The following is a 5424-nucleotide window of genomic DNA, read 5'->3' as shown; positions in this document are numbered from 1 at the left end:
TTACGCAAAACTAGCGTAACCAACTTCCCCAACTTGAAATCTCTGGTTTACGGAAGTAATGTGAGCCCTTTGCCCTACTTTGCTCTAATCGGTCTAAAATAGTTTAGTGACTACTCCAATATAAGTTCAATTAAATAATTAATGAGAAATCAAGATGCAACAGATAAGGTTTGGGAGAGCCCGTGCGAAGGATAAGCACCACCTCGCAAGAGGGCTCTTCACATCCGCCTAACAAATCATTAAACTTAGGGGTGTGCATGGTCCGGGCCGGTCCGGTCCCGGCATGAAACCGGGGACCGGACCGTAGTCCCGGTCCCCATATTTTCGGGACCAAGGACCGGACTGGGGCCGGTGGTCCTGGTCCGGGCCGGTCCCGGTCCGGTTTGGTCCCGGCCCAGATGGGACCACTAACTATTGAAAATCTAGTCAACTTAATAAGCTATGCCATGGTAAAAATATAACGACTCGGTATGACTTTTATGATCGACGAACTTGACCAAAATGTTCGAATTCAATACCAAATCTAGCCATTACATGATAAAAACATCACCAACCGCACTCAAAAAAGCCTGCGGAGAGAAAAGATGACCAAAAACAAGATGGAAAATAAGACTAAAAAGAGAGTCTTGAGGAGGAGAGTGCGACTGTGCAAGGTTGGGAAAAAAATGGGCGGTGGACTTTTATTATTCTATTTTGTTTTCAATTTTTTTTTTGCAATTGTATATATTTATATATAAATAATTATATATTATTGGCGGTCCGGTCCGGTCCCAATACAAGAAACCCGAGGACCGGACCGCCCCGGCACCGATCCCATTTATTGGGACCGGGGACCGGACCATCCACCTCAAGGACCGGACCAACCCGGCCGGTTCGGGCCGGTCTCGGGCCGGTCCGGTCCGGTTTGCACACCCCTAGTTAAACTCTCTAGGTTTCACCTCGGGAAGGTTGCGACAACACTTGAAAATCATGTTAGGCGTGACATCTCATGTGATGTGTTTTATTTGGCTTGTCAAGGCATCTCGACACATTTGTTAAAAGTGTTGTGTTTAGATTAGGCGAATTCGTGTTATACCCTTCTTTCGACATAGCACGAATTAATAGTCGTTTCTTAAACAACAGATAACCATGGAAAATCCAATCCGCAAAAATGCACTCATGCAGGTATTTGCTTTTGGGTGAAAACACTAAGAAATCTCTCTTTTCTTTATTTCTTATATACTTGCTAAAAGTTGTCTGAAATATCGAAAATGAAAAATAAACACTCTGCAAACCCTAGGTAACATGAGAAAACCAGAAAATAACCCTAAGCAGAAAAGAAGTTCGGAAAAATAACCAAAAGTCTAAAACAGCCAGGAAATAGACATAAAAATAGAAAAGTGTCTCGATGCATGCCTAAACGATCGATTTTGAGGCCCGAGCATAGCACTTGGAATGAGCTTTCCAAATTGGTATTATAGGCTCATAACTCTTGAAGATTAAAAAGTTATGATGTTTTATCACCTGCATGTTGGATTTTCACTTATTTGAATGCTCTTTAGGTTACATTTGATCGTCTAGATTTCTAGTCAGAATATGACTAGATAAGATAAAATATGAAATTCATGGATTTTACTTTTTTGAACGCCCCTTAGGTTACACTTGATCGTAAGAATCTCTCGGGATGCTCTCGTTACTTCATATTTATTTGCTTATTTTATATTATTTCTTTCCTCACTTTATTTTAATTCTTTAATTTTATATTTCTCTTTTCCCCCTTCAATCATTCTCTAATGTAATTTTATTAAGTAGTAAATTATACTAATATATCTAAAATATTTAGTAAATATGAATACTAAGTATAATTAATATATGGAATTTACATTATAAGATAGAAATAAATTCAAATATATAAACAAAAATAGGAATAAATAAATACTAAATTTTGTTACCTTTTTTTTTAATTTTTTATATTAGAGTTCAATTTTTTTATATTCAAATACTATGTTAATTTTATTAATTTAACAAGTTTTTTATTCAAGAAAAATTACTTTTATAAGATGGACATTGGAAATCCTATTCACCTTTATTCCACCTCTCCCGTGGAATAATTTTATTCGGATTATATCTATCCTATATCCGACTTTATACTGTCTTCTTGTCTTAAGCAAGCACCAAACACAGGATGTGATTAATCTTATCCTATCTTGAATTTTATCATGACTACCAATCATTTGATTTTTTCTTGTCTTCAACAATCTCATTCAATCACTTGATTTTTTCCCTTTTACTTAATATTTCATCAATTACCTTATTTATTTTTTTAAATGGTTATATTATCAATTGGAGTCTTCAACCACAAAAAAAAAAAAAAATGGAGTCATTTTTTATAATTTATTCTAACTGTTAATATTATTTTTGGCTGGCCATAAAATTTAATTTAATTTTTGTTTTATTCTATCATTTCAAAAAAAATTTCATACCTTCAAAAGTAATTTAAAAAAGTAAAATATAATTAAATATTAAAAAAATTGGAGAAGAAATTGAAAGTTCATCCCTAATAAGTCAACAAATATATGATTTGAGAAAAATTTCCTAAAATTTATTGCTTATATCTCTTAAAAGATGAATGAACGAAAAGTATTTTCACTGTCCACAAAAATATTTGGACATAATTTATTAGCGATAATGGAAATATTTTTCATGGACTAATTATTTCAAATGCTACAAGCGATCATTTTTAGGAATTTTTTTTTCAAATCATTCAATTTTTCATGAAACAAACGGAGCCTAAGCGAGGGGCAAAAATCCTACCCACTTTTTACAACATTTGCTAGTTTGTCGCCTGAGAGTGAGTGTGAAATGTCCCGCATGCTCTTTCAAGAAAGATCTTGCTTATTTTCAGCGATCGGAAAGAAGATTTCATGTACGTTGCTTATGACTGGCAAGATAAGTTTCCCTTCGCCAAAGGGAAATCGGGTTCAGGGCTCATCTCGACCTCACCCAGAAGACAACGAATCATATCGATTCAGATTTTAAGACTCCTGCTATAATTAGTCCATTTATTTTCTTTTTAATCGTGAAAGAATCGATAAATTACCGACCTCAAAATTTTATTTTTGCACTTGGGAATCCCATGATTCCCGGCAGACATGGGAGCCACAGACAAACCCCACCATTTGACAATCCTCAACATCAAACATATCCCATCAAGAGTGGAAAAGCTGGCCTCACGAAGGAAGGAAGGTCTGGGGGGACTCAAATGAATGTTCAAAGTGAGAGAAAGAATGGGGATGTGTCGGGCTAGAAAAGGCCACGTTGTGGTTGGCATTTGGCTGCATCTCGGACTGCTTCCCGCTGGATGAAAAAGGAGGACATCAAGGACCAGCCCACACGTGTGTTGGAGTAATGCTGGGTACGTTCCAGAGAGAAAATGACACAGCCGCTCCCTTGTAGCTGTCTGTCTCCGCTGCAATTTTCCATAGGAGAGAGAAAGGGAAGAAAAAAAAACACTAGGTGTTATCCAATAGTAGGGTAATGGTGACATGATTATGGTATATATGGGATGAACTCTTGCTAGAAACTAAAACATCTTGGATGAATGTAAGATGTTTTGTTTATCACATGCATGCATCCCGGACCGGCTGATTTCAGCCGCAAAATCAGCCCGTGCGGCACTTGGCGAGCTGAGAAACGCGAGGCCAGCCTTCCTTCTCATGTTGCTCTCAAGAACAGTACGACGAATAACGTCATTGTATTGGATCGTACCATGCTCAGCATAGCATGGGCAAACAAAACATGGAGCGAGAACATACTATCTATTTTGGCACAACGATTAGTTTCAACTTGACATGGCATCATCATTTTGTACACGGGAGGCCAAATCCCGTCTTCATAGCTCCTTAGAAATGTAATATTTCTATCCTAGAACTTTTATCACAAACTGCCCTGAAGCCACTCCACAAACCAGTTGTAGCTTCCCCTTGTGCATCCCACACTCTTCATGACGAATACAAGCTCCACTCACAAAAGTTAGACAAGTATAGTTGGGGACACGGAACATCCAATCTCTGTCACACGTCTAAAGGTTGTCATGCAAAATCCTAATATTGAAGAATTGTCGTGGTTTTCAATAGTTAACAATTTGTAATAGGCTCAGAATTCATTTTTTACTTGACTTTTTTGAGTGGAGATGGACGCATATGTTAATAGACTCGAATTTGACCTCTATATTGATTATCTCTCTAAAATGAGGCATTGGGCTTCTATTGCTCCACCATGAACTCATGAAGGTTTTCATTGGAACCGCAATGAGCTTGTTTTGAATTTCTTTGAATGAATAGCAAGGAAATGTATCAAAAAAGTCATAAATCTATTGTAATTGTGTCAATTCAGTCCTAAATTCTTTTTTTTTATGCCAAATAAGACCTTTTACAATTATGCCAATTTAGTTCATTTGGCCGACCAATGCTGACGTGGCAAAATTTTAATAAAATACTTTTTTTATTTTTTGAATTATTTTTTTCAATAATTTTCTTTGTCTTTTTTATATATATTTTTAGTTTACGATTTAGGGCCAGCAGAAGACCATTGGCTATCAAACGAGGGCCGGCGACCTCCTTCGGTCGTTGGAGTCACGAGCCCCGCCGGCCCTAAACCCTAAACCAAAAAAAAAATAGAAAATAAAAGTTAGAAATAGTTTATTAATAAATAAAAAATTATTAAAAAATTATTAAAATTTTTCCACTCAGCGTAATCCAATCAAATGGATTAAATTGACACAATTGCAAAAGGTTGAGGACTCAATTAATTAAAAAAAAGCTTATGACTGAATTGTCACAATTACAATATGTTTAGGATTTTTTTTATAATTTTCCCTGAATAATAGCATAAATTCAAGATAATTTAAGTTCATAATTATCTCATAAGTAAAGCTATAGGAAGTGTATAACATTGGGACATAGATAGGGAGATCGCGAAGAGTAAATGTAAGTTCAAGCTTATTTTTAGCTGGAGCTATCTTCACTAAATAAGTTAAGCCTCTGAGTAACGAATCAAAGAGAACATGTTATCTATTCTTAGCTGGACAATAATAACTAAATTAACAGACATGGTTATGCAACAAGCGTCACCATCAGTCCAAGACCGCGTTGCAATACCATTGTATAGATCTCTATCCCATCAGATTTGAACCACGACGGGAGGACAACATTGGTGATGAGATTCTTTCTTGTCACAATCACCAGACATCGGTACCCCATTTCGAGGGCCTGCCAATCAACAGTCTCTTATGATATCACATGTTGAGATGCCGCGGAAGCTTGACCAAGATTAAGTCCGAGCTCAATAATGTATCTAAATTGCCTCACTTCCAATTAAGAATTTAAACGAATGAGTTAGAGGCAAACTATACATATTAATCACTCTACATCATATCGATTCTTC

The sequence above is a fragment of the Rhodamnia argentea genome, chromosome 5 (genome assembly GCF_020921035.1).
Source record: "Rhodamnia argentea isolate NSW1041297 chromosome 5, ASM2092103v1, whole genome shotgun sequence".
Lineage (NCBI taxonomy): Eukaryota > Viridiplantae > Streptophyta > Magnoliopsida > Myrtales > Myrtaceae > Rhodamnia > Rhodamnia argentea.
Note: the sequence above shows the minus strand (reverse complement) of the source record.